At 39.6% G+C, this 18680-nt stretch overlaps 1 protein-coding gene and 1 pseudogene across 1 annotated transcript in view; one reads left to right on the top strand and one right to left on the bottom strand.

Moving 5' to 3' along the window:
• Positions 1 to 18680, top strand: part of SLC28A2 (solute carrier family 28 member 2) — a 221766-nt gene that overhangs the window by 149412 nt on the left and 53674 nt on the right. The window lies entirely within an intron of this gene.
• LOC101270162 (52 kDa repressor of the inhibitor of the protein kinase-like) lies at positions 12001 to 14044 on the bottom strand (annotated as a pseudogene).

The raw sequence follows: 18680 nt of genomic DNA, 5'->3' as shown, positions 1-18680 counted from the left end.
TGGACTTCAGACTATACTACAAAGCTACAGTAATCAAGACAACATGGTACTGGCACAAAAACAGAAATATAGATCAATGGAACAGGATAGAAAGCCCAGAGATAAACCCATGCACCTATGGTCACCTAATCTATGACAAAGGAGGCAAGGATATACAATGGAGAAAAGACAGTCTCTTCAATAAGTGGTGCTGGGAAAACTGGACAGCTACATGTAAAAGAATGAAATTAGAACATTCCCTAACACCATACACAAAAATAAACTCAAAATGTGTTAAAGACGTAAATGTAAGACCAGACACTCTAAAACTCTTAGAGGAAAACAGAGGAAGAACACTCTTTGACATAAATCACAGCAACATCTTTTTTGACCCACCTCCTAGAGTAATGGAAATAAAAACAAAACTAAACAAATGGGACCTAATGAAACTTAAAACGTTTTGCACAGCAAAGGAAACTATAAACAAGATGAAAAGACAACCCTCAGAATGGGAGAAAATATTTGCAAACGAATCAATGGACAAAGGATTAATCTCCAAAATATATTATCAGCTCATGCAGTTCAATATCAAAAAAACAAACAACCCAATCCAAAAATGGGCAGAAGAACTAAATAGACATTTCTCCAAAGAAGACATACAGATGGCCAGGAAGCACATGAAAAGCTGCTCAGCATCACTAATTATTAGAGAAATGCAAATCAAAACTACAACGAGGCATCACCTCACACTGGTCAGAATGGCCATCATCAAAAATGTACCAACAGTAAATGCTGGAGAGGGTGTGGAGAAAAGGGAGCCCTCTTGCACTGTTGGTGGGAATGTAAATTGATACAGCCACTATGGAGAACAGTATGGAGGTTCCTTAAAAAACTAAAAATAGAATTACCGTATGACTCAGCAATCCCACTACTGGGCATATACCCAGAGAACACCATAATTCAAAAAGACACATGCACCCCAGTGTTCATTGCAGCACTATTTACAATAGCCAGGTCATGGAAGCAACCTAAATGCCCATTGACAGATGAATGGATAGGGAAGATGTGGCATGTATATACAATGGAATATTACTCAGCCATAAAAAGGATTGAAATTGGGTCATTTGTAGAGATGTGGATGGACCTAGAATCTGTCATACAGAGTGAAGTAAGTCAGAAAGAGAAAAACAAATATCGTATATTACTGCATATATGTGGGATCTAGAAAAATAGTACAGATGAACCTATTTCCAGGGCAGGAATAGAGATGCAGATGTAGAGAAAGGACATGTGGACACAGGGCGGGAAGGAGAGGGTGAAATGAATTGGGAGATTAGGTTTGACATAAATACACTACTGTGTGTAAAATAGATAGCTAGTGGGAACCTGGTGTAAAGCACAGGGAGCTCAGTTTGGTGCTCTGTGACCTAGCTGGGTGGGATGGGGGTGGGGTTTGGAGGGAGGTCCAAGAGGGAGGGGATATATGTATACATATAGCTGATTCACTTTGTTATACAGCAGAAACTAACACAACATTGTAAAGCAATTTTACTCCAATAAAAAAAAAAAAGTATGTGGTGAAGTAGCGAATGCAGGTATGGTAGCTGCCCAGGAATTTCCTGAAACACTGCGAAATTATTGATGAAGGCACAGGTTTTCATTGTGGATGAGTCAGGATTGTACTGGAAGAGGATGCCAGACCAAAGTTATATCAGTAAGGAGGAAAAGTGGTTGCCAGGCTATAAAGCAGCAAAGCATAGGCTAACTCTGTTGTTTGGTGGCAATGCTTCTGGTGATATGAAGCTGAGGCCTCTCTTAGTTTATCATTCAGAGAAGCCAAGAGCCCTTAAAAACATAGCCAAGGGCTCTCTTCCTGTTGTGTGGAAGAGTAACCCCAAAGCCTGGGTTACACAGGCCATTTTCCAGCACTGGTTTTTCCACCACTTTATCCCAGAGGTAGAGGAATATTGCTTGGAGAAGGACGTCCCATTCAACATTCTTTTGCTGCTCAACGGTGCTCTGGGCTACCCCCATTCATGGATGACTTTCATCCCAACGTCAAAGTAGTGCATCTGCCATCGAATACTGTGTCATTCATCCAACCTATGGACCAGGGAGTTACAGTGACTTTCAGGAAATATTATTTACATAATACTTTTCGTCAGGCGGTAACGGCAAGTGACGAATCAGAAACAACCTTGCGACAATTTTGGAAGGACTATAACATCTACAAGGCCATAAAAACCATTGATTTTGCTTGGTGTGAGGTTATGGCCGTCACCATGAATGGGGTTTGGAAGAACCTTTCTTCATGATTTTCGTGTATTTGAGAAGGTGGATGAGGAGTCCAAAGAGCTCTTCAGCAACTTAGTGACCCTCAGAGAGAAGGTGGAGCTAGATCTGCAAGAGGACGACTTCATTGAACTCCTGGCTGTGCAACACGAAGAGCATACTAGTGAAGATCTGATGGAATTGGAGGCCCAGAGAAAGGACGAAGAGAGACAAGAGGAAGAAGAAGTAACTGAAGAACCGAAGAGATTCATGACGCAGGAAATATCAAGGGGATTTTCTTTATTTGAGGAGGCACTGTTAGTTTTTGAGGCACAGGACCCGAACATAGAATGGTACACGAAGGTTGCAGCGGCCGTTCAGAATGCAATCCAGTGCTACCGTGTCATTTCTGACAAGAAAAAAAAGCTACTACTCAGACATCACTGGATCGTTCTTTCAAGAGGATAGATAGAATTGAATCCAGCGAGCAACCAGAACCTGTGCTGACAGTGTCGGGCGTGAGTGAAATTGCATCTTGCCCTCCGTCTCCTATTGCTGGTGATCGCACCACCTCTCCCTCCTCCAGTCAGTAACTCTTCTCGCCTGTTCACTCGATGCCAGCCCCTGTATGCCAGCTGTTGTACTATACTACTGTACTTTTCAAGGTACTGTACTGTAAGATTAAAAATGTCTTATTTTTCGTGTTTGTTTTTTATGTATTATTTGTGTGAAAAGTATTATAAACCTATTACAGTCCAGTACTATGTAGCCAATTGTGTTAGTTGGGTATCTAGGCTAACTTTGTTGGACTTAACGAACAAATTGGGCTTATGAACGCACTCTCGGAACAGAACTCATTCGTATGTAGGGGACTTACTGTATTACATAAAGTTAGTTGATAAAGCAGTGCCAGGGTTTAAGAGGATTGACTCTTAATTTTGAAAGAAGTTCTGTGGGTAAAATGCTGTCCAACAGTATTTTTTAATTAAGGTATGTGCATTGTTTTTTCAGACATAATGCTATTGCACACTTACTAGACTACATTATAGTGTAAACATAACTTATACGTGCACTAGGAAACCGAAAAATTCATGTGATTCACTTTATTGCGATATACTAAATTTTGATGTTTATCTGAAAATTATATTTAACTGAGAATGCTATACTTTTTAAAATCTGGAACACTATTAATTTACAAATTAATTGGTCTGTGTGACCTGTAACATATGACAGAGGTAAGGATATGTCAGCTTCAAGATTAGGTTATAAAAGACAGGCTTCTGCTTTGGACATCCCCCCAGCCCCTGGTCTCTCACCCTAGAGGATACAAGCTGCCATATTGTGAGCAGCCCTGTGGAAAGACCTATGTGGCAAGGAACTAAAACCTCTGGCCAGCATCAAGTGAGGAACCAATCCCTGTCCACAACAACAATGTGGGTGACCTTAGAAGTGGCTCCTTCAGCCCAGTCAAGCCTTGAGATGACTTCATCCCCATCCTACACCTGGATAGCCACCTCGTGAGACTCTGAGGCAGAACCACCCATCTAAGCTGCCCCCAGATTCCTTACAATTGTGTGAGGTAATGTTGTTTTATGATGCTGAATTTCAGGGGTTACTTGTTATGCAACTATAGATAACTAATACACTGACCCAATTGGATATTTAATCATGAAGCTATAATGCTTGAAACAATTTGGTATGTTATGCCAAGAAATCTACACTTCAGTGGACTAGTATTGGGAGTCTAAAAATAGAATGTGTATATGGGAATTTTGTAAATGATACAGGCATTATTTCAAATCAATGTGGAAAAGATTAATTAGTAAATAAATTATGTTAGGATAGTTGCCTAGCCATTTAGAACCTTGCCAAAAATAAAGATGATCTCCTGTCTCTGGACAAGGCTTTTAAATGAAATGAAATGGAAATTTTAGGATATTAAAAAAGCAAAAAGCATTCAAACATTTTTAAAATGTTCCCTTTATTCTCTAAGACATTTCTAAGCAAAATTTTTGTCTTATTTGCATTGCATTTAGTCTCCTGACAAAGATGAGACTATCTCAAATATTTGTGTAGTCCAGGGCCACCCAAGCTGACATGGCTTGCGTGGTCCTAGAGCTGGACAGTGCTTGCTGGACAACGTACAGCCCAACTTCCCGCGCAGTATTGAGTGACAGCTTCAAGGAAGAGGGCAATGGGTTCTGATCCCTTTAATACCTCCACCAAGCAAATACTGTGGGCGCTTGGTGACAGTGTATACTTAACTCTTATTCCTCACTTGCAGCAGTTTCAACATTGACATTCACACAACTTTGTAGCCTCATTCAAAGTACTAAGGGGCAAGTCTCTCTCAACTTTCTAATAGAAACATTAAATAGCAAGTGAGCATTAACAAAGAAAGATGTATGACTTCTCATGGACATTCTGCAAAACTGCATGTACTTTTTCCTTATTGATATATATGTATTTACTTTCTTAGAAAGGTCACACAAATCCTGGTAAAAATTACTTCATGATCATAATTTGTTAACTTCATCTTCTTTCCAGAAGAAAAATGAAAAAAATATATACATCATAGTGTTAGAGACTTTGGCTAGAATTTCCCATAACACTAATTTTCTAAAAAAATTTAAATATAGGGTTTTTTTTTTAAATACAGGAAAACACAAAATGACCCATTACGCACAAAATGGCCCACTACCCAGATAACCAATTGACATTAAAAAAGTAAGGCATGAAAGGAAATTCAAATATTCCAACAACCTTTTAGAAGAACAAGGATACTACAGTTAATATATACTTGGTGATACAATGAATCCCAATTTTAGAAAATGTGTGTGGTAGAGAATATATCTTTAAACTGATGAATTATGTTTTCTTTCCAACTTTTTTCCTTTGTATATTTTTTACATAGTTGATATGTAAAATGTATATACATTTTTGTAGCCTGTTTTTTTACTTAATATCATCATATAAACATTACCTTAATGTTGTTAAAAATTAATTATATTCTTAATGTAATTTATTTAATTAAATAAAACTTACTTTAAGCATTCCATTGTAACTAGTTAGCCATTTTCCCATTGTTGACACTTAAGTTATTTTCAGTGTTTGCTTTTATAATTAAGGATTTTACAGATATCATTGTGCATACAGTTTTGTTGACTTTCAGATTATGTCCCCATGATAAAATACAGAAGTGAAATTCTTAAGGGTCTTGCTACAACACAATATAAAGATGGCTATAGAAAATATAGGACTAAACTAACGATACCTCAACTGAATTTGGGGCCCAACAATTCAGAGTTTTTCTGTTAACATCAATACAGGCAAGCAAAGAAAATAAATATTTAAGAGATTATTTATCAGACTCTTCTGGAATCTACTTTGTTCTAGACACTGTGCTAAGTTCTGTAGAGACTATGAAGATCAATAAATAAAATTACTTCTCTTAAGCTTACTATGACTATATTTACTAATATATTATTATAATGTAATAATGTATTATAACCCACAGCCCATTATTCTAATTTAGTTTCATCTTGGTATTTAAAGTTCTTCAGGGTCATATTCCCATTTTTCTGTATGCTTTGGGCCTTTAAGCTACTTTAATATTGGCCTAAGCAAGATGTTTGGAAAGTGAAAAGTAATATAATTCATGTCAAATTACAAATGAATTGTTTGGGGTAGATATGGTTTTATATAACAGAAAGGCATAAATTACTATGGATTTTGCTTCTAATAAATTAACAAAAGGTAAACTGCATCAGGATTTTAGTGAACTCTGTACAAAAAAATTCTCACTTCGGGCTTCCCTGGTGGTGCAGTGGTTGGGTGTCCGCCTGCCGATGCAGGGGACATGGGTTCGTGCCCTGGTCTGGGAAGATCCCACATGCCATGGAGCGGCTGGGCCCGTGAGCCATGGCCGCTGAGCCTGCGCGTCCGGAGCCTGTGCTCCACAACGGGAGAGGCCACAACAGTGAGAGGCCCGCGAACCGAAAAAAACCAAAAAAACAAAAAAACCTCACTTCAGTCACACTATAAAGGAAATGATATTAGGCAAGAGTTGTGGTGTGGAAGATGATATCCTAAAAATGACTTGAACTTCATGGTAAAAACATAGTCTTCCCATTCAACACAAAGGAGAATTATACGTTCTAATGCTGAAGAGTTCAGAGTGAGGCATTTATGGAATTATGAGTAGGCCATATCAATATGGCATGATATTGTCACACCCATCAGCTGCTGGCTTATCCATCCCTAATATTTCCAGGCCTTGAGCCAATGTGTTCATTTAATCCAAATACCAACATTACCAGATAATGGTTCTGATTTTTTTTTAATTAATTAATTAATTCATTCATTCATTTGGCTGCGTTGGGTCTTCATTGCTGTGCGTGGGCTTTCTCTAGTTGTAGCGAGCGGGGGCTACTCTTTGTTGCAGTGTGCAGGCTTCTCATTGCAGTGGCTTCTCTTGTTGTGGAGCACGGGCTCTAGGCCCGTGGGCTTCAGTAGTTGTGGCACGCGGGCTTCAGTAGTTGTGGCACGCAGGCTCAGTAGTTGTGGCTCATGGGCTCTAGAGCGCAGGCTCAGTAGTTGTGGCACACGGGCTTAGTTGCTCCGCGGCACGTGGGATCTGCCCGGGCCAGGGCTTGAACCCGTGTCCCCTGCATTGGCAGGCGAATTCCTAACCACTGTGTCACCAGGGAAGTCCCAATAGTTCTGATTTGATGTAGGAGATATTCCTCTGCTAAGGAAGGTCCCATGATCCTTACAGGATGACAAAAGGCATAAAGAGGAAAAAAGAGAAAAGTTTTGAGTTTTTTTCCTATCGTCAGCACCTAGTTGAGTAGGACCAGATTATTTTGATTTTCCGCATGATTCTTAGGTTCATCCAATGAAACGTGCTGTACCTAGCAGTTTTTCCACAATTTCGGGTGCCCAATATTCCTGTTGTGGTAGTTTTTTTCATTCTCCAAAGAGTTACTTAGGTCTACTTTTTAAAAAGCAGATTAAACGTGGGTAAAAAGAACATAATTTAGCTAGTAGTTCTTAACCTTTTTTGTGTCATGGAATCCTTTTAGAATCTGATTTTTAAAAAACCATGAAAATGCACATACATGAAAATGTTACAAAGTTTCATAGAGTTCAAGGACTGCCTTGATCTATGGATGTCACAGGAGTCCATGGTCCCCTGTTGAGAACCCTCATCTAGAGGTTAGAGAGATTGTGTATTAACTATATAGCTCTTCGCCCCCCACCCCCCACCCAGATTTTCCTGAACAGTACCATAGTTGGTTCTAGATTTGTCTTTGGAGACCTACTGATTGAAGAAATATGCTTTTCAGGTATGATCATTTCTAATAGACTCATAACTAGTTTCTCTGCCTTCAGTGAGGCCACTGAGTTTTACAAAAGAGAAAAAAAATGTGCTTAGATATTTGGGGTGCTCTTTATCACATAAACTCTGTTAAAATCACTCTATGAGGGACTTCTCTGGTGGTCCAGTGGCTAAGACTCTGTGCTCCCAATGCAGGGGGCCCGGGTTTGATCCCTGGTCAGGGAACTAGATCCCACGTGCTGCAACTAAGAGTTCACATGCTACAACTAAAAGACCCCACACGCAGCAACAAAGATTGTGTGGCAACTAAGACCCAGCTCAGCCAAATAAGTAAATAAATAAATATTTTTAAAAAATCACTCTGTGAATTAAATTTTTAAAAACTAGACTTTATTTTTTTAGAGCAGTTTCAGATTCACAGCAAAATTGAGCAGAAAAGGCAAGATTTACCATATTCTTCCTTCCTGCCCACCCACAGCCTCCTCCACTATCAACATCCCCCCACCAGAGTGGTACATTTGTTACAATCATTGAACGTCATTGACGTATAATAATCACCCAGAGTCCACAGCGTGCATTAGCTTTCCCTTTTAGTGTTGTACGTTATATGGGTTTGACAAATGTATAATGATGTGTATCCACCATTATAGCATTACGGAGTATTGTCACTGCACTAAGTCTTTTGTACTCCACCTCTTGGTCCCTCCTTCCACCCTAACCCCTGGCAATCACTGATCTTTTTACTATCTCCATAGTTTTGCCTTTTCCAGAATGTCATGTTGTTGGAATCATAGAGTATGTAGCTTTTACAGATTGGCTTCTTTTACTTAGTAACATGTACTTAAGTTTCCTTTGTGTCTTTTCATGGCTTTTCATAGCTCATTTCTTTTTAACACTGAATAATATTCCATTGTCTGAATGTACCACAGATTGGGACTTCCCTGGCGGCCCAGTGGTTAAGACTCCACGCTTCCAATGAAGGGGGTGCGGGTTTAATCCCTGGTCAGGGAACAAAGATCCCACATGCCATGTGGCGTGGCCAAAAATAAATAACTAAAATGTACCATAGTTTATTGATTTGCCTGCTGAAGGACATTTGGTTGCTCCAACTTTTGGCAACTATGAATATAGCTGCTATAAACATCTGTGTGCATGTTTTTATGTACATATAAGTGTTTAAACTCTTTTGAGTAAGTACCAGGGAGTGTGATTGTTGGATTATATGGTAAGAGGATGTGTTAATTAACTAGATGGGGAATCCTTTCACAAAGTATACGTGTAATCAAATCACCACAGTGTATACTTTTTAAGTATGGTACAATTTTATATGTCAATTATACTTCAATATAAAGCTGACTTTTTTAAGTATTTTTTTTTTAAGTTTTGTAAGGAACTGTCAAACTGTCTTCCAAAGCAGCTGTATCATTTTGCAATGTATGAGAGTTCCTGTTGCTCTACGTATTTGTCAGCATTTAGTGTTGTCAGTGTTCTGGATTTTGGCCATTCTGGTAGTTGTGGCAATCTCACTGTTGTTTTAATTTGCATATCCCTGAAGACGTATATTGTGATGGCATCTTTTCATATGCTTATTTTCCTTCTGTACATCTTTTTTGATGAGGTGTCTGTTAAGGTCTTTGGCCCATTTTTCAGTTGGGTTATTTGTTTTCTTATTGTTGCGTTTTAAGGGTTCTTTGTATATTTTGGACAATAGTCCTTTATCAGATGTGTCTTTTGCAAATATGTCTGTCTGTGGCTTGTCTTCTCATTCTCTTGACATTGTCTTCCACAGAGCAGAAGTTTTTAATCTTAATGAAGTCTAGGTTATCAATTATCTCTTTCATGGATCATGCCTTTGGTGTATCTAAAAAGTTACCCCTGTATCTAAGGTCAACTAGGATTTTCGCCTGTGTTATCTTCTAGGAGTTTTATATTTTTGCATTTACATTTAGGCCTGTGATCCATTTTGATTTAGTTTTGGTGAAAGGTACAAGGTCTGTGTCTAGATTCCTTTTTTTTTTTTTTGCATGTGTATGTCCAGTTGTTCCAGTACCATTTGTTGAGAAGACTATCTTTGCTCTATTATATTACCTTTGCTCCTTCATTGAAGATCAGTTGACTGTATTTATGTGGGTCAGTTTCTGGGCTCTGTACTCTGTTCCCTTGATCTATTTCTTTATTCTTATGCCAATACCACTCTGTTTTGATTACTGTAGCTTTATAGTAAATCCTGAAGTCTGGTGGTATCAGTCTTCCAGTTTTGTTCTTCTCCTTCAATGTTGTGTTGGCTATTCTGGGTCTTTGGCCTCTTTATAGAAACTTTAGAATCAGCTTGTCAACATCTACAAAAATAACTTTCTGGGATTTTTACTGTGATTGTGTTGAATCTATAGAGCAAGTTGGAAAGAACTGCTATCTTGACAATATTGAGTCTTCCTGTCTGTGAACATGGAATATCTCTCCATTTATTTAGCTCTTCTCTGATTTTGTTCATCAGAGTTCTGTATTTTTCCTCATATAGGCCTTGCATATATTTTGTTAGATTTATACCTCAGTATTAGATTTTTTAAGTGCTAATGTAAATGGTAGTGTGTTTTTCATTTTAGATTCCACTTCCTCATTGCTGGTACATAAGAAGATGATTGGCTTTTGTATATTAACTTTGTATCCTGCAACCTTTGCTATAATTGCTTATTAGTTCCAGGATTTTTTTGGTTGATTCACATTTTCTACACAGACAATTACCTTCTCACCATTAAGTATTTTAGCTGTATTCTGCAGGTGTTCTTTATGAAGTTGAGGATATTTCCCTCTTTTCCTAGTTTTCTGATAGATTTTATTAGGAATGGGTGTTGGATTTTGTCAAATGTTTTTCCTGCATTTATTGATATGATCATGTGATTTTCTTTAGCCTGTTGATGTGATGGATTACATTAGTTGATTTTTGTTTTATTTTGGTTTTTTTTTTTGCGGTACGCGGGCCTCTCACTGCTGTGGCCCCTCCCGCTGTGGAGAACAGGCTCCGGATGCACAGGCCCAGCGGCCACAGCCCACAGGCCCAGCCACTCCGCAGCATGTGGGACCCTCCCGGACCGGGGCTCGAACCCACGTCCCCTGCATGAGCAGGCGGACTCTCAACCACTGCGCCACCAGGGAAGCCCTACATTAGTTGATTTTTGAATGTTGAACCAATCTTGCATACCTGGGATAAACCCCACTTGGTCATGGTGTTTAATACTTTTTATACATTATTGGACTTGGTTTGCTAATATTTTGCTAAATATTTTTGCATTTATGTTCATGAGAGAGATCAGTCTGTTTTTTCCTTTTCTTGTAATGTCTTTGTCTAGTTTTGATATCATGGTAATTCTGGCCTCATAAAATCAGTTAGGAAGTATTTCCTCTGCTTCTGTCTTCTGAAAGAGATTATAGAGAATTGGTGTAATTTTTTCCATATTAAAAGTTTGGAAGAATTCACCAGCAAACTCATCTAGGCACAATGTTTTCAAAATGAAATTTTAAAACAAATTTATTGAAAAGCCAAATCCATATTTTATTTATATTGAAATAAGCTTATTTCATTGAAATAAGATGAAATAAAAATTCATTTAGATTAAAATAAAATTTATTCTCCTCATTAAAGACAATAGCCATATATACTGTTATTCCTAAATGAACCACAAAATATTTATTTTTGCAAGTTTTCCAGCTCAAGATGAAGTAAGTGTAGTCAGAGAAAAAGCAGAAGAAAACAGTAAATCAGTTGTATTCATTGCCTCTAATTCTGTCTTGAGCGTGATGCAGAAGTGTTTAACATATACCTGATAAAAAGGTTATGATAAAAGAAGGTGTAGGCTCCACAAAGTAACGTAGATGGCAGCAACCAGATGTGGAACAGCAGTGGTAGGCTCTTCATTTGAACTTCAGTTGTAACTTGTTCCTTTAGGTTCACTTGATAAAGACAAAACTACACGGTTTAACCAGCTCACAGTTTCTCTCTCTCTCTCTGGTAATTCCCTTCACTGTACATTACAAATGTTTAACAATATACTTAAACCTTCAGCTAGTCAAAGGTCAGCTGTGAGATTCGTTGTAATATTTTATAAAATGTATTCCTTCCTCCCACACCTCCCCAAAATCTATTCCTTCAAAGAACTGATAACTCAGTACAGTTGGGTCCACAGTGATAATAGATGCTATGTTTGAAATGACTTTGAACAATTCCAGAGTGCCAGTACCAGAGATCATGCAGAAATGAAATGTGGCGCTTTCAGTAGTATCTTCTGGAAGACCAGATAAGTTTTCAAAGTGTGAGCGTTAAAACGGTGGTTGTTTTTTTTTTGTTTTTTTTTTTAACATCTTTATTGGGGTATAATTGCTTACGGTGGTTGTTTAAACAGGTAGATAGATTATCAATGGCTAATGTATTCAGTCAGAGCCCTGTAGGCAAAAATATTCAAAGATTAAGGTGCCTACATGCACCTTACAGCTTTTCCTTCAAATATTAAATATAGGAGAAAACCTATTTTTAAACATTCTTTTAGGTATTTTGATAGTTTATGAATTATCTGTAGGAAGCATAGTTGTATAGTTTGATATATGTGTCTACCATGAAATCCAGGTCATGTTTTATATAAAAATTCATTTTAAGCAAAACCAAGTTACTTGAGCTTAGGTCTGTCAAAGTGTTCCTCAGGTGTGCTTTGAGATGCTTTCCTCCATTTTCATGGGGCTCATTCTCAACCTCCATCACAGGAAGAATGCAAAGGCCCTTCAGCAATGCATAAACATTAGGAAAACACTTGAGGCCAGGCAGGTGGAGGGCTTCATAAGGGGTGGATGGAAGCTCTACCTCTGTCCTTCTGTGTTTCTGCTTGATTCTCCAGTTGTGGAGCTGGGCTGAGAGTGTGTCAGGGTTCGCTAAGTCACTTGTGTACACGTCAGCATGCTATTCCTCTGATGTGTTGAATTTGAGCTGTGACCGATGGTACCAGAGATAAGCATTTACAGGCTTTGGGGTGTTGTTCTGAGTATATACAGTTGATACTTGAACAACTTGGGGGTTAGGGGCACCAACATTGCCTGCAGTCGATCTGCATGTAACTTACAATCAGCTCTCCCTAACCACAGTTCCTTCCTATCCATGGATTTGCCCAACTGTGGATCATGTAGTACTGTGGTATTTATTGTTGCAAAAATCCCGTATAAGTGGGCCTGTGCAGTTCAAACCTGTGTTGTTCAGGGGTCAGCTGTATCTTTAAGTTCCTGAGTAACTCAACTGTTGGAACACTTAGGGATTCTTCAGAGTAAGTCTCAGAGGTTAATTGAGATTCTGGGTTACCTTGCTGAACTCTGTGGAATTTCCCAGGGAGTTTCATTTGAATATCAGGTTTGGTTATCAAACTTATGGCTTCCTCAAACCGAAATCCATGGTAAGTTTTAATATTTTCCATCACCTCGTTAGTGAATGCAACGCTGCAGTCATTCTACTGACTGCAAAGAAAACATCAAAGATTTGCCCCTGGAGATTTTCTCCAAAGACCCTTGAAAAAGATAGGACTTTTTAAAGAGGTTAAGATAGGACACTTTAAAGGACAACAGTGACAAAAGTGAAATAAAAATCTGTTGATACACTGCAGAGGACGAATGCTCAGCCAGCTAGATGGTTATTCCATCTAAACATAAAGTAAGTGCTTGCAGGAGATCTATTTAAATTTCAAAAGCATCATTCTTGTCTGTCCACTGAGAATGATAAATTTCCTTCAGGTCATTACCCTTTTCATTATTCTGAGAAGAGACAGAAATTACACTGTCAAGTTCTAAAAGAGTCATGGTCATTGATGGATAAAAGAACAACCTTCCTCAATTGTTCCCAATGCAACAGGTACGCCCCTAACAGGCACTGATTTTGCCAACCACATATGTAAGGCACAGGAAGAATAGAATGTGTAGACAGCTTAGGGATACTTCCCTACGAGTCTTAAAGCAACAACTTTCATTTTTGAAGAAAATCTACTGGATACAACGTCTGCCTGGCCATGACAGTGCTCCATATTTAGTCCCTACTTCTCAGTTACCCCAGTGTGAAATTACACAACCAGAATTTCTGTATCACCTTGTTGAGGAAGGAAGCCTACAAATTCTTCTCTTGAGTATGAAATTCCTCAGCAAACCTCACCAGGACGGTCTGGTGTTCTTCCCCAGCTATGTTCACACATCATCATAATCACGAGTCCCTCACTTTCCTGAGGGTTTCTTCCTGAATGAGGCTGTCACGGATCTCTAGGAGCTGATGCTACTGTTTGCCAACAGTATGTTAACTGGTGTTGTCTCAAAGTGCCTTCTCAGGACCTCTTCACCAGAATCTGTCTTGTACTTCTGCAATGCTTGAGAGTTATCAGAAGTTAAGAGAATTTATGGGAGTTCATCAGTCTCATGTCCATCCAGAGGTAGGTTTTGTTTTACATAAGAATTGAAATTTCAATACAAACTACTATGTATAAAATAAATAGTAAACAAGGACATACTGTACAGCACAGGGAAATATAGCCATTATGTTGTAGTAACTTTAAATGGAGTATACTCTATAAAAGTATTGAACCACTATGTTGTACACCTGAAACTAATATAATATTGTAAATCAACTATACTTAAATCTAAAAAAAAAAGTTCTTTTAAGGAAATTTCAAATAAAGGTTTTTTAGGTATTGTTTCCATTCTCTTCAAGAGATAAGGGGCTTCCCTGGTGGCGCAGTGGTTGAGAGTCCGCCTGCCGACTCAGCAAACAGTGGCCTGATGCCTAATCCATCCTGCCACCTGACTATGTAAAGAAAGTGCTATTGGAACATAGCCATGTCCGTTCTGTGTCTGCTTTCGTGCTCTGATGCAGAGTTGAGTAGTTGAGTAGCAGGGATTGAACCCATGCCCCCTGCATTGGGAGCGCAGAGTCTTAACCACTGAACCAGCTGGAAAGTCCCTCTTTTTTCTTTTTAAACTTGCTTGTGTCAGCTCCTGTGGATAAATATTTGGCTGGTAATTCTTTCAAAGTAAGGTTAGAGAGGTTAATCCATGTTCACGGAGTTAAATATCAGAGATAAGGAGACCTTTAGTCCTTCCCTACCCCCCAAAAAAGTGGAAATGGTAAACAGTTGTCTAGACAGTTAAGTCTCCCTTGGTCAAGAAGTTTCAGGTTTTAAAAATTATTAACTACATATTTATGAAAAAATTTTTTTACTTCAATATGCTGTATTGGTGCCATTTTAATTAATCCTCCAATTTCCTCATCTGTAGAATGAGGGGGTTAGGTAGTTGGTGGCTCTCAATGCAGGCTGCATATTCAGATCATCAGGACCCCTGGTCCCCATCCTAGATAATTAAATCAGAATGAGTATAAGCTGAGATTGAGCTCAGTAAATCCTAGAGGACAAAGAAATTCATAAACTTTAAAAGATATTATCTTGGGCTTCCCTGGTGGCACGGTGGTTGAGAGTCCGCCTGCCGATGCAGGGGATGGGGGTTCGTGCCCCGGTCCAGGAGGATCCCACATGCTGCGGAGCGGCTGCGCCCGTGGGCCATGGCCGCTGGGCCTGCGCGTCCGGAGTCTGTTGCTCCGCAGCGGGAGAGGCCACGGCTGTGAGAGGCCCGCGTACCGCAAAAAACAAAAAACAAAAGGTATTATCTCAATATATTTTCTTGAAGTATTTCCTACAACCACACAGTTCTGTCATATCATTCCTGGGTGGTGATGATGTGAAACTATTGTAGCTCACAGCTACTCCGAGAAAGGTCTGCTTTTACTTCAATTCGCCACGTATTCTGAGCCAAACTGGAATGCCCTGGAATTCTTCAAAGGGAAAAGAAATGCTCAGATGAGCAGACCTCTCCCATTGGAATTCTCCTTAACAGCTGACACAAGACTAAACAAAACCTCTTCCCCAAAGGCTTATCTTCTGGGTCTACCCTGAAGGTAAGAGGTCCCTTAGCCACCCTACAGTCTGTAGACAAACTAGAAATCTCTCATCTCCCCACAGGTTCATGACTGGATGCAGGACAAGTACACCAAAGGGATTCCTTATGATAGTGGCTTCTGGTACACACTACTGGAAAGTTAGGCTACCTTGAAGATAGTTATTAATATTCAGACAGTGTTCCTAGGGATAAATTAGACTAGACCAAAGAATACTGCATTTAGGGTACTTGTGTTCTAGGAATTGAGTGGAAAATTCCCCTGGGGTCCTCATTCTTTTACCTTTGTCTTCCCTAAAGAACCAAAGCACGGGCTTCCCTGGTGGCGCAGTGGTTGAGAATCCGCCTGCCGATGCAGGGGACACGGGTTCGTGCCCCGGTCCGGGAGGGTCCCACATGCCGCGGAGCGGCTGGGCCCGTGAGCCAAGGCCCCTGAGCCTGTGCGTCCGGAGCCTGTGCTCCGCAACGGGAGAGGCCACAACAGTGAGAGGCCCGCATACCGCAAAAAAAAAAAAAAAAAGAACCAAAGCACTCATTAAAACCAGTAAGGAAATGCCTGCATACATGTTCAGGATCCAGTACTCTAGAAGGGGCGGTTGAATAACCATATTACATGTCTGATATGCTATATTATAAACTTACATTCCTCAGTGTCTGGTGCTCTGGCTTTTGCCAGAAGCTTAACAGAAGACATGTAGACATCCATCACACTCCTTGCAGTGGTAGCAAAGTCACCAGTCATCAAGGCATGGATTTCAGAGAGCACTAGCCTTCAATGCACGGACAAATTAGAAGTGCCGCTGTATGCAAACTAGAACGATAATCAGAATTGGATGTGGGCAGCCACAGATGAAAGAACACCAGATACTCACGAAACAACCCTAGAAGTAGAAGGAGCAAGTTATTTTACTGTGGGAACCTGAATTCGGAGAATTAAGTAGTCAACCATTAGGAAAACCTCAAGTTAACTGAACGGCAGGGATGAGTTTCTATCATTGTGGAAAGTTCCTACAAAAAAAGTTATTGAAAAACCTTCTGTACCCAGCAGAGCTCTGGGGACTCTGAGATGTGTTTATAAAAATATCTGAGATTACCTAATGAGAAAGATATATGCTACTTACCATACCCACAAGAATTGTTTCCCTCTGCACTCAGAGTTTCTGTGGCTGCTATGCCCAAAGTAACCTACATTAACCAGGCAGTCTGCAAACAAGATGGCAAAGTAAACGATAAAAATGTATTCTCCTTCCTACTTCCATTAATCCCCAGAACTAAATACTGGTATGATATGGGTCAGTTTTCTGGTCTGGACACTAGTTTTGCTTTGGCTTCAGTGAATGCCCCTGGAATTTACTTTATATGGAGTATATTGGGTTGGCCAAAAATTTCTTTTGGGTTTTTCCATTAAGAGGTTACGGAAAAACCCAAACAAACGTTTTGGCCAACCCAATACTTCCCAGGTTCTTCCTAAGGTTCCCCAGTGTAGGGATGGCTACTTGAACCAGCACAGGGGAAACTGCCTCATTCCTATTCACACACAGAGTTGACTCAGTTTCCCATTTGCAGATTACCGCCCTGAGGTCATTTATGAACTTAACAAATCTCATCATATTGACTTTTTATCCAACCATAGTAGCTGAATTCATTTTTTTTCTAAATTAATATTTTTATGCCCCTATTGTAATGAAAGCCAAGCTTCTTTGCTCTATAACTATGACAGGAAATTATTAGTCTACAGCAAGCCTTCTAGAGAGTGAAGGAAAGACGGGGGCGTTAACTCATTCTCTAAACTGAGTTCCTTGGAAGAATCAGAAATCATCCTGGATGCCATCCAGTAGTGGGTGGCAGAGCATTCCCATCAACCAGGAATTTCAGAATAAGAAAGCAGCCTCTGTTACACTGACCTTGCACACTGACCTTGCACACCGACTCTTCATCTTTGCTTGCTGCCTCTGAAATGGCTGCCCCCAGAGGCTTTGCCGCATTGAGACTGATCTGTCTGGCCGTGGAAGAGTCCAAATCCAGGATAAAAAGTAGACAAATGGGGGAGGAAGAAAATGAGCAGCTTCTGCATTCCACTGAACACTGATATCCCATTATAATAAAAATGCTCTTTCTTAACACAGCCTCTCTGACATTTTACCATACTCATCTTTGGGCAGAGTTTACTCTCATCATTTCTAGAATAATCTTTCTTGTCAGACACTATGGACAGCCACTTGGCCCTGCATTCTACTGCTTTTCAGCCAAATTTCCTTGTGTAGGGTATAGCAGTTTTCTCTAGCTGAGTTGTTTATAGGCCCATAAAATCTTAACAGTTTTCAGAAAATGTGCCATAAAAATAATTTCTAACACAACAGGGAGGCACAGAACCTCTCGGCAGCTGCTACCAATGGAGCATCAGCCCTGTCCTGTAGCCGCTGAGATGCTGTGGATTAAATGTCTCTGAATAAGTTTGTGGCCTGTCAGTAGTTGTTCCAGCATAAGAATAAATGTCTCTCTGCAATAGAAGAATGGGCAGGAAATGAATAACGGTACATTGCTCTACATAGCCTACCCACAGAAGTGTACAGTCACATCCATACCAGCTTGTGTTAACAATAAAATGTGGAAGAGAACAATATAATCCCCTCTAATGTAGTATGGAAACCAATGCAGGGTTGGTGCCTAGAAATGAAGACAGATCTATGGGAAATGATCATTTGGAAAATAATTATTTTCCATGTTTCAGCCTGGGCTGAAGGTGCTAATGAGCACTAAGAGTTCTGTAAATAACTAGAGGGCAAAGAGAAAGAAAAAAGGAAGAGTCGCAGACTTAGTAGCCAGCCCTTTAGAATTGATAATACATTCCTAGTTAATCCACCCCATTCCCAGAGAGGTAGCGATATCACTGGCCCCAACAATATCATATAATAGTTTTCAAATCCATAGTGTAAAGAAGGCCAGCTTCCCTAGCCTGTCAATAAAGGATAGAGCCACTATTCTAATCTCTGACAGTTTCCCATCCCTTAATCTGCGTTTTTCTTCAGTTTTTTTTTTTTTTCATATAATTGGGATGATGGAAAGAGTTTTGGCAGGAGAAACAGAACTTCTCACATCTACTTTCTTTTTCTTAGGAAAGAGCTCG

This window comes from Orcinus orca, chromosome 2 (assembly GCF_937001465.1).
Source record: "Orcinus orca chromosome 2, mOrcOrc1.1, whole genome shotgun sequence".
NCBI classification, from domain to species: Eukaryota; Metazoa; Chordata; class Mammalia; order Artiodactyla; family Delphinidae; genus Orcinus; species Orcinus orca.
This window is presented reverse-complemented; position numbering and strand designations above follow the sequence as displayed.